This window comes from Coccinella septempunctata, chromosome 2, assembly GCF_907165205.1.
Source record: "Coccinella septempunctata chromosome 2, icCocSept1.1, whole genome shotgun sequence".
Lineage (NCBI taxonomy): Eukaryota > Metazoa > Arthropoda > Insecta > Coleoptera > Coccinellidae > Coccinella > Coccinella septempunctata.
In genome coordinates this window covers 17,682,051-17,696,608 of record NC_058190.1, presented here as the reverse complement: position 1 = coordinate 17,696,608, position 14,558 = coordinate 17,682,051, and positions in this window count along the sequence as shown.

Sequence of the window (14,558 nt, the reverse complement as noted above, 5' to 3'; positions counted from 1 at the left end):
ATTTCAGATCGATAGTTCTGACAGGAATGAAGATTTCAGTAGTCGATTCGGCAAAATATCATTTCAATTCCTAAGGAACTATTGGATCGATTCGAACCAAATCTTGAAACTGCACATAGTTTTCGAATTGAGATGCACATGTTGAATTTCAGATCAATAGTTCTGATAGGAATGAAGATTTCAGTAGTCGATTCGGCAAAATAAACCAAATCTTGAACCTCCACATAGTTTTCGAATTGAGATGCACATGTCGAATTTCAGTTCGATAGTGCAGATAGGAATTGAGAATTCAGTGGTCAATTCGGCAAAGTGTGATATCAATTCCTCGAAAACTATTGGATCAATTCGAACCAAATCTTGAACTGCACATGGTTTTCGAATTGAGATGCACATGTTGAATTTCAGTTCGATAGTTCAGATAGGAATTGGGATTTCAGTGGTCTATTTGGCAAAGTGTGATATCAATTCCTCAAAAACTGTTGGATCAATTCGAACCAAATCTTGAAACTGCACATAGTTTTCGAATTGAGATGCACATGTTGAATTTCAGTTCCATAGTTAAGATAGGAATTGAGATTCGTGTGGTCAATTCGGCGAAGTGTGATATCAATTCCTCGAAAACTCTTGGACCAATTCGACCCAAATCTTGGAACTGCACATAGTTTTCGAATTGAGATGCACATGTTGAATTTCAGATCGATAGTTCTGATAGGAATGGAGATTTCAGTAGTCGATTCGACAAAATATTATTTCAATTCCTAAGGAACTATTGGATCAATTCGAACCAAATCTTGAAACTGCACATGGTTTTCGAATTGAGATGCACATGTTGAACTTCAGTTCGATACTTCAAATAGGAATTGAGATTTCAGTGGTCGATTCGACAAAATGTCATTTCAATTCCCAAGGAACTATTGGATCAATTCGACCCAAATCTCGAAACTGTACACAGTTTTCGTATTGAGATGCACATGTTGAATTTCAGTTCGATAATTCAGATAGGAATTGAGATTTCAGTGGTCAATTCGGCAAAGTGTGATATCAATTCCTCGAAAACAGTTGGTTCAATTCGAACCAAATCTTGAAATTTGACACAGTTTTCGAATTGTGATGCACATGTTGAATTTCAGTTCGATAGTTCGATAGAATTGAGATTTCAGTGGTCTATTCGGCAAAGTGTGATATCAATTCCTCAAAAACTGTTGGATCAATTCGAACCAAATCTCGAAACTGCACATAGTTTTCGAAATGAGATGCACATGTTGAATTTCAGATCGATAGTTCTAATAGGAATTAAGTTTCAGAAGTCGATTCTACAAAATATCATTTCAATTCCTAAGGAACTATTGGATCAATTCGAACCAAATCTTGAAACTGCACATAGTTTTCGGATTGAGATGCACATGTTGAATTTCAGTTCGATAGTTCAGATAGGAATTGAGATTTCAGTGGTCAATTCGGCAAAGTGTGATATCAATTCCTTGAAAACTGTTGGATCAATTCGAACCAAATCTTGAAACTGCACATAGTTTTCGAATTGAGATGCACATGTTGAATTTCAGTTCGATAGTGCAGATAGGAATTGAGATTTCAGTGGTCAATTCGGCAAAGTGTGATATCAATTCCTTGAAAACTGTTAGATCAATTCGAACCGAATCTTGAAACTGCACATAGTTATCGAATTGAGATGCACATGTTGAATTTCAGATCGATAGTTCTGATAGGAATGAAGATTTCAGTAGTCGATTCGGCAAAATATCATTTCAATTCCTAAGGTACTATTGGATCGATTCGAACCAAATCTTGAAACTGCACATAGTTTTCGAATTGAGATGCACATGTTGAATTTCAGTTCGATAGTTCAGATAGGAATTGAGATTTCAGTGGTCAATTCGGCAAAGTGTGATATCAATTCCTCGAAAACTGTTGGATCAATTCGAACCGAATCTTGAAACTGCACATAGTTTTCGAATTGAGATGCACATATTGAATTTCAGTTCGATAGTGCAGATAGGAATTGAGATTTCAGTGGTCTATTCGGCAAAGTGTGATATCAATTCCTCAAAAACTGTTGAACCAATTCGACCCAAATCTTGAAACTGCACATAGTATTCGAATTGAGATGCACATGTTGAATTTCAGATCGATAGTTCTGATAGGAATGAAGATTTCAGTAGTCGATTCGGCAAAATATCATTTCAATTCCTAAGGAACTATTGGATCGATTCGAACCAAATTTTGAAACTGCACATAGTTTTCGAATTGAGATGCACATGTTGAATTTCAGTTCGATAGTTCAGATAGGAATTGAGATTTCAGTGGTCAATTCGGCAAAGTGTGATATCAATTCCTCGAAAACTGTTGTATCAATTCCAACCAAATCTTGAAATTTTACACAGTTTTCGAATTGAGATGCACATGTTGAATTTCAGTTCGATAGTTCAGATAGGAATTGAGATTTCAGTGGTCGAATCGACAAAATATCATTTCAATTCCTAAGGAACTATTGGATCAATTCGACCCAAATCCCGAAACTGTACACAGTTTTTGATTTGAGATGCACATGTTGAATTTTAGTTCGATAGTTCATATAGGAATTGTGATTTCAGTGTTCTATTCGGCAAAGTGTGATATCAATTCCTCAAAAACTGTTGAACCAATTCGACCCAAATCTTGAAACTTGAAAGTTTTCGAATTGAGATGCACATGTTGAATTTCAGTTTGATAGTTCAGATAGGAATTGAGATTTCAGTTGTCTATTCGGCAAAGTGTGATATCAATTCCTTTGCAACTTTTGCAAAATGACATTTTCAAGATGAAAATCTGAACGGAGAGAGATAGGCTTTCAGGAGTACTTGTTATAGATTCAGCATATTCGAAAACCTATATTTTCATCATGAACTTTCAAATATCGGACGTTGTTTGAAGAAAAATCGAATATTGTTTTTCCATTTTTCATTTTCCAGTTCAATTTGAACTGCTCTCTGGAGTGCAATTCTCTATTGAATCATCAACTGTTTAGTTTGGTGGAATCAACAAAGTAAGTATTATACACTCCATATCCTAAGACAGTAGTTGAACTTCCTGATTTTCAGGCAGAAGAGCAAATAGGTCATTTTAGGGGGTCTAACCAGGGCTCATTTTTGAACCAAAAAATCGAGATTTTCGATTTTTAGTTTTTGCGCTGGAATGGAAGCCTCATCAACGCTGATTACGGGACCGGAAATCCCAATTGGATCAGACGAATATAACAAGAGATATTGCAGATTGAAATTTGCAACCTTTGAAAAATGACATTTCCAAAATGAAAATCTGAACGGTGGGAGATAGGCTTTCGGGAATGCTCGCAATAGATTCAGCGTATTTGAGAACCTTTGTTCTCATATCAAACCTTCAAATATCTGACTTGACCCAAAAAATCGAGATTTTCGACATTTAGGTATTATATATAAACTTTCAAATATCTGACTTTGTTTAAAAAAAAATCGAATTTATTGTTTTTCAATTTTTCATTTTCCAGTTCACTTTGGAGTGCTCTCTAGAGTGCAATTCTCTATTGAATCATCAACTGTTAGGTTCGGTTGAATCGAAAAAGTGAGTTCCATACACTCCATATCCTAAGACAGTAGTAGGACACCCTGATTTTTATGCAAAGGGGTCATTTTAGGGGGGTCTAACCCCTTGCTCATTTTTGACCCAAAAAATCGAGATTTTCGATATTTAGTTTTTGAGCTGGAATGGAAGCCTTATCAATGCTGATTACGAAACCGGAAATCCCAATTGGATCAGACGAATATAACAAGAGATATTGCAGATTGAAATTTGCAACTTTTGAAAAATGACATTTTCAAAATGAAAATCTGAACGGTGGGAGATAGGCTTTCGGGAATGCTCGCAATAGATTCAGCGTATTCGAAAACCTTCATTTTCATACCAAACCTGCAAATATCTGACTTCGTTTAAGAAAAAATCGAATTTATTGATTTTCGATTTTCAATTTTCCAGTTCACTTTGGACTGCTCTCTGGAGTGCAATTCTCTATAGAATCATCAACTGTTAGGTTTGGTTGAATCAAAAAAGTAAGTATTATACACTCCATATCCTAAAACAGTAGTAGGACACCCTGATTTGTATGCAGAGGAGCAAATAGGTCATTTTAGGGGGGTCTAAGCCCTTGCTCATTTTTGACCCAAAAAATCGAGATTTTCGATATTTAGTTTTTGAGCTGGAATGGAAGCTTGATCAATGCTGATTACGAAACCGGAAATCCCAATTGGATCAGACGAATATAACAAGAGATATTGCAGATTGAAATTTGCAACTTTTGAAAAATGACTTTTCCAAAATGAAAATCTGAACAGTGGGAGATAGGCTTCCGGGAATACTTGCTATAGATTCAGCATATTCGGAAACCTATATTTTCATGATGAACTTTCAAATATCCGACGTTTTTCAAAGAAAAATCGAATTTATTGTTTTTCCATTTTTCATTTTCCAGTTCAATTTGAACTGCTCTCTGGAGTGCAATTCTCTATTGAATCATCAACTGTTTAGTTTGGTGGAATCAACAAAGTAAGTATTATACACTCCATATCCTAAGACAGTAGTTTAACTTCCTGATTTTCAGGCAGAAAAGCAAGTAGGTCATTTTAGGGGGGTCTAACCCTTTGCTCATTTTTGACCCAAAAAATCGAGATTTTCGATTTTTAGTTTTTGCACTGGAACGGAAGCCTTATCAACGCTGATTACGAAACCGGAAATCCCAATTGGTTCAGACGAATATAACAAGAGATATTGCAGATTGAAATTTGCAACTTTTGAAAAATGACATTTCCAAAATGAAAATCTGATCGGTGGGATAAAGGCTTTCGGGAATGCTCGCAATAGATTCGGCGTATTTGAAAACCTTTATCTTCATACCAAACCTTCAAATATCTGGCTTCGTTTAAAAAAAAAATCGAATTTATTGTTTTTCCATTTTCAATTTTCCAGTTCACTTTGAACTGCTCTCTGGAGTGCAATTCTCTATAGAATCATCAACAGTTAGGTTTGGTTGAATCAACAAAGTAAGTATTATACACTCCATATCCAAAGACAGTAGTAGGACACCCTGATTTTTATGCAAAAGGGTCATTTTAGGGGGGTCTAACCCCTTGCTCATTTTTGACCCAAAAAATCGAGATTTTCGATATTTAGTTTTTGAGCTGGAATGGAAGCCTTATCAATGCTGATTACGAAACCGGAAATCCCAATTGGATCAGACGAATATACAAGAGATATTGCAGATTGAAATTTTCAACTGTTGAAAAATGACATTTTCAAAATGAAAATCTGATCGGTGAGAGATAGGCTTTCCAGAATGCTCGCAATGGATTCAGCTTATTTGAAAACCTGTATTTTCATGATAAACTTTCAAATATCTGACTTCGTTTAAAAAAAATCGAATTTATTGTTTTTCAATTTCTCATTTTCCAGTTCACTTTGGAGTGCTCTCTAGAGTGCAATTCTCTATTGAATCATCAACTGTTAGGTTCGGTTGAATCCAAAAAGTGAGTTTCATACACTCCATATCCTAAGACAGTAGTAGGACACCCTGATTTTTATGCGAAGGGGTCATTTTAGGGGGGTCTAACCCCTTGCTCATTTTTGACCCAAAAAATCGAGATTTTCGATATTTAGTTTTTGAGCTGGAATGGAAGGCTAATCAATGCTGATTACGAAACCGGAAATCCCAATTGGATCAGACGAATATAACAAGAGATATTGCAGATTGAAATTTGCAACTTTTGAAAAATGACATTTTCAAAATGAAAATCTGAACGGTGGGAGATAGGCTTTCGGAAATGCTCGCAATAGATTCAGCGTATTCGAAAACCTTTATTTTCATACCAAACCTGCAAATATCTGACTTCGTTTAAGAAAAAATCGAATTTATTGATTTTCGATTTTCAATTTTCCAGTTCACTTTGGACTGCTCTCTGGAGTGCAATTCTCTATAGAATCATCAACTGTTAGGTTTGGTTGAATCAAAAAAGTAAGTATTATACACTCCATATCCTAAAACAGTAGTAGGACACCCTGATTTGTATGCAGAGGAGCAAATAGGTCATTTTAGGGGGGGTCTAAGCCCTTGCTCATTTTTGACCCAAAAAATCGAAATTTTCGATATTAAGTTTTTGAGCTGGAATGGAAGCCTGATCAATGCTGATTACGAAACCGGAAATCCCAATTGGATCAGACGAATATAACAAGAGATATTGCAGATTGAAATTTGCAACTTTTGAAAAATGACATTTTCAAAATGAAAATCTGAACGGTGGGAGATAGGCTTTCGGAAATGCTCGCAATAGATTCAACAGTTTTCGAGGAATTGATATCACACTTTGCCGAATTGACCACTGAAATCTCAATTCCTATCTGAACTATCGAACTGAAATTCAATATGTGCATCTCAATTCGAAAACTATGTGCAGTTTCAAGATTTGGTTCGAATCGATCCAATATTTCCTTAGGAATTGAAATGATATTTTGCCGAATCGACTACTGAAATCTTCATTCGTCTCAGAACTATCGATCTGAAATTCAACATGTGCATCTCTATTCGAAAACTATGTGCAGTTTCAAGATTTGGTTCGAATTGATCCAACAGTTTTCGAGGAATTGATATCACACTTTGCCGAATAGACCACTGAAATCTCAATTCCTATCTGCACTATCGAACTGAAATTCAACATGTGCATTTCAATTCGAAAACTACGTGCAGTTTCAAGATTTGGTTCGAATCGATCCAATAGTTCCTTAGGAATTGAAATGATATTTTGCCGAATTGACAACTGAAATCTCAATTCCTATCTGAACTATCAAACTGAAATTCAACATGTGCATCTCAATTCGAAAACTATGTGCAGTTTCAAGATTTCGGTCGAATTGGTTTAACAGTTTTTGAGGAATTGATATCACACTTTGCCGAATAGACCACTGAAATCACAATTCCTATATGAACTATCGAACTAAAATTCAACATGTGCATCTCAAATCAAAAACTGTGTACAGTTTCGGGATTTGGGTCGAATTGATCCAATAGTTCCTTAGGAATTGAAATGATATTTTGTCGATTCGACCACTGAAATCTCAATTCCTATCTGAACTATCGAACTGAAATTCAACATGTGCATCTCAATTCGAAAACTGTGTAAAATTTCAAGATTTGGTTGGAATTGATCCAACAGTTTTCGAGGAATTGATATCACACTTTGCCGAATTGACCACTGAAATCTCAATTCCTATCTGAACTATCGAACTGAAATTCAACATGTGCATCTCAATTCGGACACTATGTGCAGTTTCAAGATTTGGTTCGAATCGATCCAATAGTTCCTTAGGAATTGAAATGATATTTTGCCGAATCGACTACTGAAATCTTCATTCCTATCAGAACTATCGATCTGAAATTCAACATGTGCATCTCAATTCGAAAACTATGTGCAGTTTCAAGATTTGGGTCGAATTGGTTCAACAGTTTTTGAGGAATTGATATCACACTTTGCCGAATAGACCACTGAAATCTCAATTCCTATCTGCACTATCGAACTGAAATTCAACATGTGCATCTCAATTCGAAAACTATGTGCAGTTTCAAGATTCGGTTCGAATTGATCCAACAGTTTTCGAGGAATTGATATCACACTTTGCCGAATTGACCACTGAAATCTCAATTCCTATCTGAACTATCGAACTGAAATTCAACATGTGCATCTCAATTCGAAAACTATGTGCAGTTTCAAGATTTGGTTCGAATCGATCCAATAGTACCTTAGGAATTGAAATGATATTTTGCCGAATCGACTACTGAAATCTTCATTCCTATCAGAACTATCGATCTGAAATTCAACATGTGCATCTCAATTCGAAAACTATGTGCAGTTTCAAGATTTGGGTCGAATTGGTTTAACAGTTTTTGAGGAATTGATATCACACTTTGCCGAATAGACCACTGAAATCTCAATTCATATCTGCACTATCGAACTGAAATTCAACATGTGCATCTCAATTCGAAAACTATGTGCTGTTTCAAGATTTGGTTCGAATTGATCCAACAGTATTCAAGAAATTGTTATCACACTTTGCCGAATTGACCACTGAAATCTCAATTCCTATCTGAACTATCGAACTGAAATTCAACATGGGCATCTCAATCAGAAAACTATGTGCAGTTTCAAGATTTGGTTCGAATTGATCCAATAGTTCCTTAGGAATTGAAATGATATTTTGTCGAATCGACTGCACATGTTGAATTTCAGATCGATAGTTCTGATAGGAATGAAGATTTCAGTAGTCGATTCGGCAAAATATCATTTCAATTCCTAATATACTATTGGATCGATTCGAACCAAATCTTGAAACTGCACATAGTTTTCGAATTGAGATGCACATGTTGAATTTCAGTTCGATAGTTCAGATAGGAATTGAGATTTCAGTGGTCAATTCGGCAATGTGTGATATCAATTCCTCAAAAACTGTTGAACCAATTCGACCCAAATCTTGAAACTGCACATAGTTTTTGAATTGAGATGCACATGTTGAATTTCAGATCGATAGTTCTGATAGGAATGAAGATTTCAGTAGTCGATTCGGCAAAATATCATTTCAATTCCTAAGGAACTATTGGATCGATTCGACTCAAATCTTGAAACTGCACATAGTTTTCGAATTGAGATGCACATGTTGAATTTCAGATCGATAGTTCTGATAGGAATGAAGATTTCAGTAGTCGATTCGGCAAAATATCATTTCAATTCCTAAGGAACTATTGGATCGATTCGAACCAAATCTTGAAACTTCACATAGTTTTCGAATTGAGATGCACATGTTGAATTTCAGATCGATAGTTCTGATAGGAATGAAGATTTCAGTAGTCGATTCGGCAAAATATCATTTCAATTCCTAAGGAACTATTGGATCGATTCGACTCAAATCTTGAAACTGCACATAGTTTTCGAATTGAGATGCACATGTTGAATTTCATTTCGATAGTGCAGATAGGAATTGAGATTTCAGTGGTCTATTCGGCAAAATATCATTTCAATTCCTAAGGAACTATTGGATCGATTCGAACCAAATCTTGAAACTGCACATAGTTTTCGAATTGAGATGCACATGTTGAATTTCAGATCGATAGTTCTGATAGGAATGAAGATTTCAGTAGTCGATTCGGCAAAATATCATTTCAATTCCTAAGGAACTATTGGATCGATTCGACTCAAATCTTGAAACTGCACATAGTTTTCGAATTGAGATGCACATGTTGAATTTCAGATCGATAGTTCTGATAGGAATGAAGATTTCAGTAGTCGATTCGGCAAAATATCATTTCAATTCCTAAGGAACTATTGGATCGATTCGAACCAAATCTTGAAACTGCACATAGTTTTCGAATTGAGATGCACATGTTGAATTTCAGATCGATAGTTCTGATAGGAATGAAGATTTCAGTAGTCGATTCGGCAAAATATCATTTCAATTCCTAAGGAACTATTGGATCGATTCGACTCAAATCTTGAAACTGCACATAGTTTTCGAATTGAGATGCACATGTTGAATTTCAGATCGATAGTTCTGATAGGAATGAAGATTTCAGTAGTCGATTCGGCAAAATATCATTTCAATTCCTAAGGTACTATTGGATCGATTCGAACCAAATCTTGAAACTGCACATAGTTTTCGAATTGAGATGCACATGTTGAATTTCAGTTCGATAGTTCAGATAGGAATTGAGATTTCAGTGGTCAATTCGGCAAAGTGTGAATATCAATTCCTCGAAAACTGTTGGATCAATTCGAACCGAATCTTGAAACTGCACACAGTTTTCGAATTGAGATGCACATGTTGAATTTCAGTTCGATAGTGCAGATAGGAATTGAGATTTCAGTGGTCTATTCGGCAAAGTGTGATATCAATTCCTCAAAAACTGTTGAATCAATTCGAACCAAATCTTGAAACTGCACAGTTTTCGAAATGAGATGCACATGTTGAATTTCAGATCGATAGTTCTAATAGGAATTAAGATTTCAGAAGTCGATTCGACAAAATATCATATCAATTCCTAAGGAACTATTGGATCAATTCGAACCAAATCTTGAAACTGCACATAGTTTTCGGATTGAGATGCACATGTTGAATTTCAGTTCGATAGTTCAGATAGGAATTGAGATTTCAGTGGTCAATTCGGCAAAGTGTGATATCAATTCCTTGAAAACTGTTGGATCAATTCGAACCAAATCTTGAAACTGCACATAGTTTTCGAATTGAGATGCACATGTTGAATTTCAGTTCGATAGTGCAGATAGGAATTGAGATTTCAGTGGTCAATTCGGCAAAGTGTGATATCAATTCCTTGAAAACTGTTAGATCAATTCGAACCGAATCTTGAAACTGCACATAGTTTTCGAATTGAGATGCACATGTTGAATTTCAGATCGATAGTTCTGATAGGAATGAAGATTTCAGTAGTCGATTCGGCAAAATATCATTTCAATTCCTAAGGTACTATTGGATCGATTCGAACCAAATCTTGAAACTGCACATAGTTTTCGACTTGAGATGCACATGTTGAATTTCAGTTCGATAGTTCAGATAGGAATTGAGATTTCAGTGGTCAATTCGGCAAAGTGTGATATCAATTCCTCGAAAACTGTTGGATCAATTCGAACCGAATCTTGAAACTGCACATAGTTTTCGAATTGAGATGCACTTGTTGAATTTCAGTTCGATAGTGCAGATAGGAATTGAGATTTCAGTGGTCTATTCGGCAAAGTGTGATATCAATTCCTCGAAAACTGTTGGATCAATTCCAACCAAATCTTGAAAACGCACATAGTTTTCGAATTGAGATGCACATGTTGAATTTCATTTCGATAGTGCAGATAGGAATTGAGATTTCAGTGGTCTATTCGGCAAAATATCATTTCAATTCCTAAGGAACTATTGGATCGATTCGAACCAAATCTTGAAACTGCACATAGTTTTCGAATTGAGATGCACATGTTGAATTTCAGATCGATAGTTCTGATAGGAATGAAGATTTCAGTAGTCGATTCGGCAAAATATCATTTCAATTCCTAAGGAACTATTGGATCGATTCGACTCAAATCTTGAAACTGCACATAGTTTTCGAATTGAGATGCACATGTTGAATTTCAGATCGATAGTTCTGATAGGAATGAAGATTTCAGTAGTCGATTCGGCAAAATATCATTTCAATTCCTAAGGTACTATTGGATCGATTCGAACCAAATCTTGAAACTGCACATAGTTTTCGAATTGAGATGCACATGTTGAATTTCAGTTCGATAGTTCAGATAGGAATTGAGATTTCAGTGGTCAATTCGGCAAAGTGTGAATATCAATTCCTCGAAAACTGTTGGATCAATTCGAACCGAATCTTGAAACTGCACACAGTTTTCGAATTGAGATGGACATGTTGAATTTCAGTTCGATAGTGCAGATAGGAATTGAGATTTCAGTGGTCTATTCGGCAAAGTGTGATATCAATTGCTCAAAAACTGTTGAATCAATTCGAACCAAATCTTGAAACTGCACAGTTTTCGAAATGAGATGCACATGTTGAATTTCAGATCGATAGTTCTAATAGGAATTAAGATTTCAGAAGTCGATTCGACAAAATATCATATCAATTCCTAAGGAACTATTGGATCAATTCGAACCAAATCTTGAAACTGCACATAGTTTTCGGATTGAGATGCACATGTTGAATTTCAGTTCGATAGTTCAGATAGGAATTGAGATTTCAGTGGTCAATTCGGCAAAGTGTGATATCAATTCCTTGAAAACTGTTGGATCAATTCGAACCAAATCTTGAAACTGCACATAGTTTTCGAATTGAGATGCACATGTTGAATTTCAGTTCGATAGTGCAGATAGGAATTGAGATTTCAGTGGTCAATTCGGCAAAGTGTGATATCAATTCCTTGAAAACTGTTAGATCAATTCGAACCGAATCTTGAAACTGCACATAGTTTTCGAATTGAGATGCACATGTTGAATTTCAGATCGATAGTTCTGATAGGAATGAAGATTTCAGTAGTCGATTCGGCAAAATATCATTTCAATTCCTAAGGAACTATTGGATCGATTCGACTCAAATCTTGAAACTGCACATAGTTTTCGAATTGAGATGCACATGTTGAATTTCAGATCGATAGTTCTGATAGGAATGAAGATTTCAGTAGTCGATTCGGCAAAATATCATTTCAATTCCTAAGGAACTATTGGATCGATTCGAACCAAATCTTGAAACTGCACATAGTTTTCGAATTGAGATGCACATGTTGAATTTCAGATCGATAGTTCTGATAGGAATGAAGATTTCAGTAGTCGATTCGGCAAAATATCATTTCAATTCCTAAGGAACTATTGGATCGATTCGACTCAAATCTTGAAACTGCACATAGTTTTCGAATTGAGATGCACATGTTGAATTTCAGATCGATAGTTCTGATAGGAATGAAGATTTCAGTAGTCGATTCGGCAAAATATCATTTCAATTCCTAAGGTACTATTGGATCGATTCGAACCAAATCTTGAAACTGCACATAGTTTTCGAATTGAGATGCACATGTTGAATTTCAGTTCGATAGTTCAGATAGGAATTGAGATTTAAGTGGTCAATTCGGCAAAGTGTGAATATCAATTCCTCGAAAACTGTTGGATCAATTCGAACCGAATCTTGAAACTGCACACAGTTTTCGAATTGAGATGCACATGTTGAATTTCAGTTCGATAGTGCAGATAGGAATTGAGATTTCAGTGGTCTATTCGGCAAAGTGTGATATCAATTCCTCAAAAACTGTTGAATCAATTCGAACCAAATCTTGAAACTGCACAGTTTTCGAAATGAGATGCACATGTTGAATTTCAGATCGATAGTTCTAATAGGAATTAAGATTTCAGAAGTCGATTCGACAAAATATCATTTCAATTCCTAAGGAACTATTGGATCAATTCGAACCAAATCTTGAAACTGCACATAGTTTTCGGATTGAGATGCACATGTTGAATTTCAGTTCGATAGTTCAGATAGGAATTGAGATTTCAGTGGTCAATTCGGCAAAGTGTGATATCAATTCCTTGAAAACTGTTGGATCAATTCGAACCAAATCTTGAAACTGCACATAGTTTTCGAATTGAGATGCACATGTTGAATTTCAGTTCGATAGTGCAGATAGGAATTGAGATTTCAGTGGTCAATTCGGCAAAGTGTGATATCAATTCCTTGAAAACTGTTAGATCAATTCGAACCGAATCTTGAAACTGCACATAGTTTTCGAATTGAGATGCACATGTTGAATTTCAGATCGATAGTTCTGATAGGAATGAAGATTTCAGTAGTCGATTCGGCAAAATATCATTTCAATTCCTAAGGTACTATTGGATCGATTCGAACCAAATCTTGAAACTGCACATAGTTTTCGAATTGAGATGCACATGTTCAATTTCAGTTCGATAGTTCAGATAGGAATTGAGATTTCAGTGGTCAATTCGGCAAAGTGTGATATCAATTCCTCGAAAACTGTTGGATCAATTCGAACCGAATCTTGAAACTGCACATAGTTTTCGAATTGAGATGCACTTGTTGAATTTCAGTTCGATAGTGCAGATAGGAATTGAGATTTCAGTGGTCTATTCGGCAAAGTGTGATATCAATTCCTCAAAAACTGTTGAACCAATTCGACCCAAATCTTGAAACTGCACATAGTTTTCGAATTGAGATGCACATGTTGAATTTCAGATCGATAGTTCTGATAGGAATGAAGATTTCAGTAGTCGATTCGGCAAAATATCATTTCAATTCCTAAGGAACTATTGGATCGATTCGAACCAAATCTTGAAACTGCACATAGTTTTCGAATTGAGATGCACATGTTGAATTTCAGTTCGATAGTTCAGATAGGAATTGAGATTTCAGTGGTCAATTCGGCAAAGTGTGATATCAATTCCTCGAAAACTGTTGGATCAATTCGAACCGAATCTTGAAACTGCACATAGTTTTCGAATTGAGATGCACTTGTTGAATTTCAGTTCGATAGTGCAGATAGGAATTGAGATTTCAGTGGTCTATTCGGCAAAGTGTGATATCAATTCCTCAAAAACTGTTGAACCAATTCGACCCAAATCTTGAAACTGCACATAGTTTTCGAATTGAGATGCACATGTTGAATTTCAGTTCGATAGTGCAGATAGGAATTGAGATTTCAGTGGTCAATTCGGCAAAGTGTGATATCAATTCCTTGAAAACTGTTAGATCAATTCGAACCGAATCTTGAAACTGCACATAGTTTTCGAATTGAGATGCACATGTTGAATTTCAGATCGATAGTTCTGATAGGAATGAAGATTTCAGTAGTCGATTCGGCAAAATATCATTTCAATTCCTAAGGTACTATTGGATCGATTCGAACCAAATCTTGAAACTGCACATAGTTTTCGAATTGAGATGCACATGTTGAATTTCAGTTCGATAGTTCAGATAGGAATTGAGA